The 10,687-nt window shown below is 52.7% G+C and overlaps 1 long non-coding RNA gene across 1 annotated transcript; it reads right to left on the bottom strand.

Moving 5' to 3' along the window:
* Nucleotides 1-2,004: 2,004 nt before the first annotated feature.
* On the bottom strand, nt 2,005-10,425 carry LOC132534875 (uncharacterized). Its single transcript, XR_009546620.1, has 2 exons — nt 9,301-10,425; nt 2,005-3,653 (listed from the first exon to the last, which is right to left on the bottom strand). It is a non-coding gene; the product is annotated as an uncharacterized LOC132534875 (long non-coding RNA).
* Nucleotides 10,426-10,687: the final 262 nt, after the last annotated feature.

Genomic DNA, 10,687 nt, shown 5'->3' with positions numbered 1-10,687 from the left:
TAACTTCAAACTGTTATCATGTTTCTTTTCTGGATAGCAAAAAAAAAAAAAACCCTTTTATTATCTATTATTTTGTTATTAGTGATTTGATAATGGTTTACAAGATTATAAGTATCTATCAAAGAGAGTTTTGTATCTCAGGTCTGACACTTACTAGCTATGAAACCTCTAACTTTTCTGGCCCCCTATGTCCTCATCTGTAAAATAAAGGTGACAAGGGGATCAGCAGCTGAGGAAAACCCCATGAGGTCCCACAGTCCCCCTTCCACACACTCGGTTGTCCTTAACATTTGCTTTTCTACTATTAGGATCAATCTCTGGCAGAGGCCACAGATCACAGTGGGGATCACACTCTAGGCCTCATGCCTACAAGTCCTGCACTCCATCCACTGTGCCTTCCCAGTCTCTAGTAACACTTTCCTCATCCTTCTGCTGTTCCATATTGCCTAGGGTGACTATCTCCTGCCCAGACAGACCCTTCTGGTTCCTGGGCCCTGAGCCCCACCTCCTCCCAGGCCACTGGGCCCTGTGGAGAGCCCACCCTCCTGGCTTTAGCAGGTGATACCAGACTCCACAAACGCCTGTGCTGACCCTGAGGGGCACTTGCTGGACCACTGTCTTCTGGTGGTGAAGTGAGGAGGGGTAGCCATGAGGTAGGTCAGCGCTGTGATGTTTGCTTATGCCTTTCACACCCCAGCAACTCTTCCTGGATGCCAAATCTGTCCCGCAGTGCTGGCACCTCAGTGGGGCAGCAGATACAGGCACCATGAGGCCAGGAGAGGGGGCTTCCTAGGGCCCCTTCCCCAAGGGGCACCTCCTGAAGGTAAAGGAACAACCCTTTTCACCACTGCCAGGCACCAGCTCCACCCCTCCCTGCTGAAGAGCCAGGGACAAACCAACCAGGAATCTGAAACTGGAGAGTTACCATGCCTGGGCAAAGCCCTGGCACCCTGTCACTGGTGGCCTTGATGTTGTTGAGCCTGAAAACAGCCAGCAGCAGGGCTTCCCGGATGCCTTTTCTTGCAACCTCACCATATCTCTGTGGATGCCCTACCCAAATTTTAATTTTTATGCAGTGCCAGGTAATGAACCAGGATTCTTTTTTTTTTTTTTTACTTTAAAAAATATTTATTTATTCCCTTTTGTTGCCCTTTTTAAAACTTTTTGTTGTAGTTATTATTGATGTCATTGTTGCTAGATAAGACAGAGAGAAATGGAAAGGGGAAGACGGGGCGGGGAGAGAAAGACACCTGCAGACCTGCTTCGCCGCCTATGAAGTGACTTCCCTGCAGGTGGGAGCCAGGGGCTCAAACTGGGGTCCTTAAGCTGGTTCTTGTGCTCTGCGACTCCCATGAACCAGGATTCTTACAAACAGCTGAGCAGTTTCCTTGGGACATCTATTTTTCATTCTTTTACTTCTATGAGGGTGAGAGAAAGATAGAAACAGGAAAGATACCACATGACTGCTCCATCATTCATGGAGCTTCCCCGGTGCTGTCCATGGTGCTCCCATGCAGTGCCAGGGTCTCACATAGAGCAAGGCATGTACTCAACCCCCCTACCCCAATATTTCAAAGGATTCCACACTCATGGAAAGAAAATGTAACAGTACCAAAGAGGGTGTCCACCCCTATCCCAGTGGGAGTCTTCCAATTTGGATCTTCCCAAAACCTCCATGTACAAGCAGACTTAAGACTACCTTAAAGGACACAAAAAGGGAGCCGAGCAGTAGCGCCACCAGGTTAAGCACAGTTGGCGCAAGGTGCAAAGACCAGCTTAAGGATCCCAGTTCGAGCCCCCGGCTCCCCACCTGCAGGAGAGGCGTTTCACAGGCGGTGAAGCAGATCTGCAGGTGTCTGTCTTTCTCTCCCCCTCACTGTCTTCCCCTCCTCTCTCCATTTCTCTCTGTCCTATCCAATAATGACAACAATAATGACTACAACAATAAAACAAAGGGCAACAAAAGGGAATAAATTAAAAAAAAAAGACACAAAGACCAAACTCTACCACATTTTCTGCAATTTATTCAGTTTTCTCAACAATACGCACTGATCAGCCTTCCACACCTGCTCATACACAGAAATCCACTAAGTTAATTATTTTTTTCTTCCCTTTGGTTCATCATATGTATAGATATGAGCAGAGAGAGGGGGAGGTCAGAACACCAGTCCTGTATATGTGGTACTGGAGATCGAACTGGGAATCGAACTGGGAACCTTAGGCATGCAACTCTGATACTCTGTCAGTTGAGTTATTTCCCAAGTTGCCCAAGTGAGATTATCCCCCAAAATGAATGGGTTTGTCTCCATTTCTTTACATCACACTTCTTGGGATACACTTCTTTTTACATATCTACCATGAATATGTGTACAATACTCCCTTTACAAGCATAACCATACATGCCTGGTGCTATGATTTATTTGTATGTGACCACGTATCTCTGCCCTTCCACTCTGGTATGGCCACATTTCAGAAAACAGCATACAATTTATACTTTCCAACCAACAGTATTCGAGTGTTAAAATCCAGTCACTGGCAGGCACAAGAAAGCCAACTGGGTGAGCCCCGGCCAGGGCCCTGTGGGGACGGCTGTAGACTAGCCCCAGCAGTGCTGACTGGTTTCCTGTCATCCAGACTTGTGCAGCCTGGCGGCCAGGGCTGCCCAGTCTCAGAGGACAGAGGGGCCCACAGGGCATGCAGGTGGATTGCCAGTGTGACTGGGGCTCCCTTCTGAATGGTTTCCTGTGGCTATTGTCTGTTCCACCTGGTCCCTTTGGGGGGAGCCTATTGGGGGGGGTTCTGTAGGGAGTGGGGCAGGAGGAGGATGGCACCCAGGAATGTGTCACAGGAGGGAAAGGGGAAAGGGGAGACACCCATCCCTGGGAGAGCCGGGACATCAAGAACCCCTGACTAATGAATAGTGAGTTTGCCCTTGAACCTCATGGAGCTTCGCCATTCTCAGGCACAGAACAAGAGCAGAGACACGTCTGCGCCCAGCTGCATGGGGACAGCGGCGAGCATCTCAGACACTTTGACAGGCTGGGCCTTTTCCCTGCATAGCTGGGGTCTGCCTCCCGGCTCCCCTGGCAACAGCACAGCAGCCTGGCTCCTGGGTCCAGGCCCTGCCTGCTGTGAGCAGGAGGAGGGAGGAAGAAGAGCACCAAGGGAAGGACAGCTGGGGACAGGGAATCTTTAACTCCTAGAAGGCTCGAGCCCCCAGCCTGGGCAACCTCAGAGAGGGCTTCCCTCTGTGCTCAGGGGGAAATGCAGGTAGTGGAGAAATTTCTGTCTGCTGGGAGCCAGGGGTATGAGGAGGGTGGAGATGGCCGCCAGCAGGCTAAGTTCTCTGGGACAAATGAGGGCATGTATTTCCAGGTGCCCTGCCAGGTCTGACCGACAAGGCTGGGAGCAGAGTCCGACAGCGCCTGGGCCTCCTCCCGGGGCCATCTTGGTGCCAGCAGAAACTGCAGCTCCTCAGGACTGTGGCTGTGTCTCCCCGTCCTCAGCTCTTCAATCCTGAGGATCTTGGCTGTGTCTTAGGCGGAAGGGTTCTGTACTCACTCCCATAACCTGCTGCTGCTGTTCTGTCTCCATTTTCAGAGAAGCTGGAAAAAGGCTGTCCCATCATGCAGGACGAACATTCACAGGACAACCTAAAGAGAAGAGAGAATAGTGAGGAGGAGTTTTATTCTCTGGGGAAGGAAGGTGTCCTATAAATGCCATTCAGGTATTATTAGGGCTGAAAGTAGGTATGCAGATCCCTGGGGCTGGGGGAGGAGCTGGCCAGCTGGCTTCGATCCTTCCAGGCAGAAAAACCTGAAATTTCAGGGTCAGGGGTCAGGAAAGACAAGGGCAGGTGTCCGTGACCTTTGGGGCTTCTGGTTCAGCTGTGAAAGTCAAAGAGCTTACAGCCTCAAGATACTTCCCTGTGTTCTGGTGCTGGGGTGAACTCAGCCTCTTATACATAAGAGAAAGGTGTGCTTAGTCGTCTTATGGAAACAGGAACCAGAGTCGGAGGGAACAGGCAGTGGCACACCCACTAGAGCACACCGGTTATCATATACAAGGACCTGTCCCTACGTACAGGAGAGAAGCTTCCTGAGTGTTGTCATAGTGCTGGTCTCTCACTATCTCCCCCCTCCTGATTCTTCTTCCTCTAAGAAAAGAAAAAGGAATAAACCAGCGTAAGGATCCTGGTTCAAGCCCCCAGCTCCCCACCTGCAGGGAAGTCGCTTCACAAGCAGTGAAACAGGTCTGCAGGTGTCTTTCTCTCCCCCTCTCTGTCTTCCCCATCTCTCTCCATTTCTCTCTGTCCTATCCAACAATGACGACATCAATAACAACAACAATGAAAAGAAAACAACAAGGGCAACAAAATGGGAAAATGAATAAAGAAAGAAAGAAAAGAAAAAGGAATAAAACAGACACTGGGAATAGTGGCCTCACTGTGCAGACCATGGTGGTGGAAAGGGGGTGGGGTTCATACAGGCTAAGGACTGGCCCCAGGTCAGTGATTAGAAAAGGACCAGGGCCCACACTTGTGTCAGTGGCAGGGTTGCCTGGCTGGGGGGCTGGCAGGGAGGGGCTACACAGAAGAAATGAATTTCTTTCCTGGGCTTGGAGCTGGATTGTAAAACATCAGCACTAAAGGGCCCTGAGATCCTTCCTTCTCCAGGTCCAGAGAGAGAGTGGTGGTTCACACCATCATTCAGCAGAAAGGAGAATTTGAGCCCAAGTCTCTGCTTTCCATCTGCACCCAAGTCTCCCCTTCCTGCTGGGATAACTGAGGCTCTCAAAAGCAGGAGGTTCACCCAATGAGGCAAAAAGAAGGGAGACCAGAGCCATCACATGTCTAGGGATGCTTATGAAGCCCGGGGTTGGATGACAGAACACACCTGCACACCCCATGCCAAGTGGCAGAAGTCACCGATTTCCCCCTGCTGGTGATGAGAGAAGGGAGGTGGCTGAGAGCATGTCCCAACCCACAAGACTCCTGAAAAGAAGGGGGTACAACAGGCAGGTAGCACCCCTAGGAGCTCAGGCCCAGACCTGGGTGGTGGAGCTGCAGCCAGGGGGTGGAGGGGAGACGACACTCAGGACTGAGAAGACCCTTGGCTCACTGTTGCTGCTGTGCCAGGTGGGGGAGCCCAGTGCCTGCAGGACCCACCTGCTCAGCAGGCTTGGAGACTGGGGAGGCTGTGCCCTCAGCCTCAGCAGAAAGCACCTTCCAGAGCAGTCTGTGCTGGCTGGTAGACAGACGTGCAACAGAACAGAAAGGCACTAAGACAGGGAGGGATCCCAACCTAGTTGTGCCCTCCCCTCCCTGGCTCTCAGAGGGGCAAGTGTGCAGGGTTAAATCAAAGCTATTCAATCTGACCTTGAATGCCTCAAGGTCACACCTGCCTGGTACTGAAGGCAGAGGGAGGGGGACAAGTAAGGCTGTACCCGTGGCTGGCCTGCAGGCAGGGCCTCCAGGCCCCACTGCTCAGAGGGGGGGGCCTCAGGGTTGGCTGCATAGTGGATCCAGAAGCAGGGCTCTAGTGGGCCTCAGAATCCCTTTCTCCGCACCCCCCTTCAGCTCTGAGGATCCCCTCTGAACTGCCTGGACCTGTGCTTAGTGCTCCCTGCACCAGTTCCCTTCCTCCCCAGGCTCCCTCATGGATGTCCAATGTATCAGGGTGAATGTGCTCCCCAACATCCTTGCTTTGCTCCAGAACAAATCCAGACCTGACCCACCAGCACATTCTTGAAGTAAAGGGGTGTGGGTGACATACCTGCAATTTCTAGAAGCTTCCTCCTAGCTGGGACAGGGAGCCAGAGGATTTGGGGGCTGGGGTTGGGTGAGGCAGCTTCCAGATGATACAACCTTATTGCAGAAAGTGCTGGAAAGCCTTGCGTGTGGGAACTTTTATTGGAGGCAGAGAGAGCAGGGTACCCAGCACAGCAGGCTCCATGCCTGACCTGCCGCGCCTCAGAGGGAGCTGCGCCTGGAATGAGATTCCCGGGCTTTGCTTGCTGCTCCACCAGCAGACTGTGACTCCTGAGAGCCCCTGCCTCCTCCTAAAGCCACTGCCAGCCGCCCCCAGATTAAGGCACTCTGACACAGCTGAGGCAGCTCAAGCCTGGAGAGGGAGGGAGGCTGGGGGTGGGGCTTTGGGAAGTGCATGGGCAGCTCCCCCACCCTACAGTGTGCTCCTGACTCTGCCCTGCCTCAACTAGGGTTCCAACATCTCTCTGAGCTGCTGACTCAGGACTGCAGGCTTCAGAAAGGAGAGAGAAAACAGGTGTGGACAGGGGCTCTGAGAAATGGCAAGGTGTGGAGAGGACACTGATGGCAGGCATGGTGGGGACAGAGCTGAGTCTGGAAGGAGGGTCTCCTAGGGCCCTCTGGGGCTAGTCCTAGTGGACCTGTGAGGTCACCCTCCGCACTTTTGAACAAGGCATGTTCCAGAACACCTGAGAGAGGGCAGAAAGAAGCCCCAGACGTGAAGAGGGCTGGCCAAGAAGGGCCTGGAAGGAATTAGACCTTTGGAAGCTTTGTCCAAGGACCCCAGCATTTCCGGGACCCCAAACACCCAAATCAGTTAAAACACAGTGAGTGAAGTGGAACCCCCACAAGTCTAAGGAATGACATTTCTGCCCCACTCTTGGCAGGGACTGGAGGTGTGGCCCAGGGTTCAGTGGACCGGGTGTCCCAGGTTTGGCCTTTGACCCAGAAGATGGATGAGGGTTGCTCCAGGGAATGCTCAGACCACTCTCCCTGAAGAAGAGGGACCATACTCACTCTGTGTCCCCCACCCCACTTCCCAGAGTTACTGTGAGGGACTGTGGGGAGCTAGAACCAAAGCCCAAGTGCCTGCCAGGGTTCTGTTGAGCAGATTTCCACTCCCCTAGGTCATAGCCTGAACAGGGAGACAGGTGATAGGGTGAAGGCTCTCCCTCCCTTGGCTGCCACTGCCAGCTCCACTGCCAGGATCTGCAGGGTGTGCTGGAGAAGACCCCTCAGTGTCTGGGCTGCTGCTGGTGGGGCCTGCTGCTCCCTAGTGACCTCCTGCTCTGAGAACAGGGGCCCACCCACCAGGGTCTGCAGGGCTGGCACTGAAGCCATCCTCTGAAACTCTCTTCTTGCTGGGCCCCAGATTCTAGAATTCACTGTCCTACTAACTCTGGCCATGTGGGATGCAGGGGGCATATGACTTACCGAGGTCACAAAGCCAGCCATGGCAAGGACGTAAACTGTTTCCAGGGCCTCCCTTCCCTGTGCTGGGACCAGGCCTGCAGAAGGGCCCAGAAAGGGGCTCCTTCTACCAAGCCTCAAACAAGATCCTGACCCAAGTAGGGGCAGCGGGGGCCTGGGGCCAGGAGACTCCGTAATGCGATAAGCAGACCGGCCATCTGGCCAGGGACGGAGGAGAACCCAGACTGGACGCTTCTGCTGCCCCGTCCCTGGGGGCCCTGCGTCAGGAGACAGACGGCCAGATGGACAGGCAGTGGCCAGGCTGGGTGGGAGCCAGTGAGCTCCCAGCAGTCAGAGCTAACCAACTTTCCAAGAGGGCAGGGCAGGAGTGCAAGGGACCCTGAAAACCAAGCTAGTGTCCCCACCCCCCAAAAAAGGAAAGTCAGCAAAGCAAGATGGGGTGGCCAGTGCTTGGCCCCCAGGTAGGCTCAGCCCCACTCGGCACATGGCCACCCGGGAAAGGCAAACACAGCTCCCCTGGCACCTTCTCAGACATGCATGCAAAACTAATTAACATGGGGAGACATGTGAGCAGCCGGCCAGCTCCACACCCTCGAGTCCACGCAAACAAGGCGAGCCCTTGTCCGGGACGGGCACAAAGCTTTGTTGCTAATTTAGGCATCTGTCTCTGTCTGGTCTGGTCCTCCTGCCTGTGCTGGGTTTTTCCCAGCCCCTCGGACAATGCTGGGAACAGGCCCGCAGATCCCTTATTCAAATCACACCCAGGACAATGAGCTCATTGTGCAGGCCACAGAAAAGGGGATGCTAGGGGTGTGGGGGGTGATGGGGCATCGGGAGTGGAGAAGGGTGGAGGGGTAGTGAAGAAAATGGGAACCCAGCAAAGTGTTTACTAACACAGCCCTGCAGCTGTCTTGGGCCCCTTCCCCTCCCCCTGCCTGGCTGGGAGCTGAGGAGAAGTCCCAGGATGCAGAGGTGAGGCCCCCACCCCTGTCCCCACCTCCCTGCCATGGTTGAGGGGCCTGGTTGTGTCTCTTGGGCCACCATATAGGAGCCTTGGCTCCGAGGCCTCACCCACCCCCTTGGGAGGCTGCCCATGTGCTCATAGGGGTGGACAGATGTGTCTGGAAGAGAGGGGTCTGGGGCGCTTGTTAACTTCAAGGCTGGGCTGCAACGGGTGTGGAGAGAGTCTGGGGGAAGAGGTGCTGGCACACACAGGGTGGGACCTGCTGTCTTGGCCATTGTCTTCAGGCACCAGTTCATTTTCTCCTCCTTCCCAGCTAATAAATTAGAGAGGAGACTGCGAGCTGCAAAGGGACAGGCTCCCTGCGGACGGTGGGCACGGCAGTGACAGCAGATGGGACTCACCCGGCCAGGCGCACACCACACCTGGCCCGACACTTGCCTGTGGTGCTGCACAATGAAAGTATTAAGGACCCCCCCAACATACACACACACACACACACACACACACACACGTCTAAGTCCCTCTTTCTCCACATATATCACTCTCCCTGAGACTTCTGGGGGTGGGGGTGGGAGCGGGGTGCTTTACTATGCCCCCATCATACTGAGTGCCCCGAGAGAGAATGCATAGATAGACAGACGTGCACACAGCCAGACACCGACATGGAGACACAAAAAAACACACACCCACCCCAGGCCGCCTCAGACTCACACCCTGACAGTGTTGGAGTGAATGCAGGAGGCAGACACATTCAGAGCTCAGGAGCTCACAGCTGCCCTGCCGCCTCCTCCTCCTCTCTCTCTCTCCTCATAGTGTCTAGGCATCCAAGCCCATGCCCAGGCCTCTGTGGACCGAAAATGTGGGAACTGGTCTCCACCAGCACTGGGGTATCTGAACTGCCCTGGAGAATCTTTTCAAAAAGTTTTGTTTATCTGTTGACTAATGAGAAATAGGAAGAGAGAGAACCAGAGCATCATTCTACAGTATGTGATGCCGAGGATGGAACTCTCAGGCTTGAGAGTCCCCGGTGCCATCTCCCAGGCTCTGAGAAATAATAATAATAATAATAATAATAATAATAATAATAATAATACAAGAAAAAAGTGTCAAAGTCCTCCGAGCTGGCAAGATAGCTCACCTGGGAGGGTGCCCACTTTGTCCTGCACGAGGCCCAGGTTCCTGCCCAGCTCCCACTGCACGGGGTGGAACTTCAGTATCGTGAAGTTATTTTCAGTATTTGTTCTCTCCTGTTTCTTCTATCTGAAAAGTTCAGCCTGGAGTGGTGAAGTCCTGGTGACAACAGTGGGGATGGGGAGAGGAAAAAGCTATCTGAATGGTCCCACATTTCCAGACCCTGAAAGCAGGTTGAGGTAGGGGTTTGCTGGGGTCTTCTCCCAGGTTGGGGTGCTTTATTTCCTTCAGTTGAAATAACTTTACCAAAGCCATACAGAGTAAAATAAATAGGATGGCTGGAATCTCATAGTGCAGGGCTGGGAGAGAGCTCACTTGCTAGAAAGTATTGCCTCCCTGTGGGCAAGGCCCTGGGTGTGAGCCCCAGCACCACATGGGAGTACCACCCATGGCACCATGGAAGCACTATGGACGACAGAGAGGTACTGTGACTTTCTCCCTCTCACACCTCTCTTCCCTACTTCTAGAGAATAAAAAAAAGTCAGCCCAGGGAGGTTTCTCAGCAGTGTATGACACATGTAAGAAACCCTAGGCTGCAAATAATAAAATTACAGAATGCACAGAGTCGTTAAAATTTTCTGGGGCTCCAGAAGAAAGGGGGTGGGTGGCTCCCTCTCTGCTGACTGATGGGAGTAAAATGCATTCATTGGGTAGAACCACATGAAATGACCAACATTAACTGCTTTTTATCTACAGAGAAGACATTTCTTCTGGGTCAACCTAATAGTGGCAGGGAGTTCTAAGAACCACTGTGTGTGTGTATGTGTGTGTGGAGTATCAATAGTTTCCCTTTCTAAAAAAAAAAAAAAAGCCTCCCTGGGGCACACCCAGTAGAATGCGCACATTCTCATGCACTAGGACCTGGGTTCAAGTTCCTGGTCTCCACAAGAGAAACCTCCACAAGTCTTGAAGCAGTGCTGGAGTGGTCTTTTTCTTTCTCTTCTATTTATTTATTTCTCTATTTATTTTATTTATTTATTTTATGTCTCTCCTTTCTATCTCCCTGCTTCCCTTTCAATCTCTCTCTCTCTCTCGTATGTATATATATATATATATATATATATGTGTGTGTGTGTGTGTGTGTGTGTGTGTACTGCCGGGAGCAGTGGAGTCTTTGTGCCAGCACCAAGCCCCAGTTATCAATATTTTAATTCCCATTAAGAATTAAATGAGTGCATGTGCAATACTGCTGAGTGGCCTCCCTAGTCCAGTTTTATATATTCTCAGAGGGAGAGATAAAGGAGAGAAGGAGAGATACCACAGCACTGCCCCCACCATCCATGGAGGTCTCCTGTGGGCCTTGCTGCGCTCATGTGATAAAGTCCAAGACCAGG

The sequence above is a fragment of the Erinaceus europaeus genome, chromosome 20 (genome assembly GCF_950295315.1).
Source record: "Erinaceus europaeus chromosome 20, mEriEur2.1, whole genome shotgun sequence".
In the NCBI taxonomy this organism is placed as follows: Eukaryota; Metazoa; Chordata; class Mammalia; order Eulipotyphla; family Erinaceidae; genus Erinaceus; species Erinaceus europaeus.
This window is presented reverse-complemented; position numbering and strand designations above follow the sequence as displayed.